The sequence below is a fragment of the Penaeus monodon genome, chromosome 24 (assembly GCF_015228065.2).
Source record: "Penaeus monodon isolate SGIC_2016 chromosome 24, NSTDA_Pmon_1, whole genome shotgun sequence".
Classification (NCBI taxonomy): domain Eukaryota; kingdom Metazoa; phylum Arthropoda; class Malacostraca; order Decapoda; family Penaeidae; genus Penaeus; species Penaeus monodon.
The window spans coordinates 24729225-24729430 of record NC_051409.1 but is presented as its reverse complement, the minus strand read 5'-3'; positions in this window follow the sequence as shown (position 1 = coordinate 24729430).

Sequence of the window (206 nt, the reverse complement as noted above, 5' to 3'; positions counted from 1 at the left end):
TAAACTGTAGCTGGGACGCCTTGCCACTCAACGACGCGGGGACTCCCACTAAATCTGCCTTCCCACGCTGAGGTCGCCTTCTGGGGCCACACACAAACCCACGGAGATTACGCCCTTGCTCACAACGCACATCTGTCTCTTGTGTCTTCTCTCGATTCTACTCTTTCTCATTATGTACGTCTCCACTTAATCTGCGATTTCTCCTT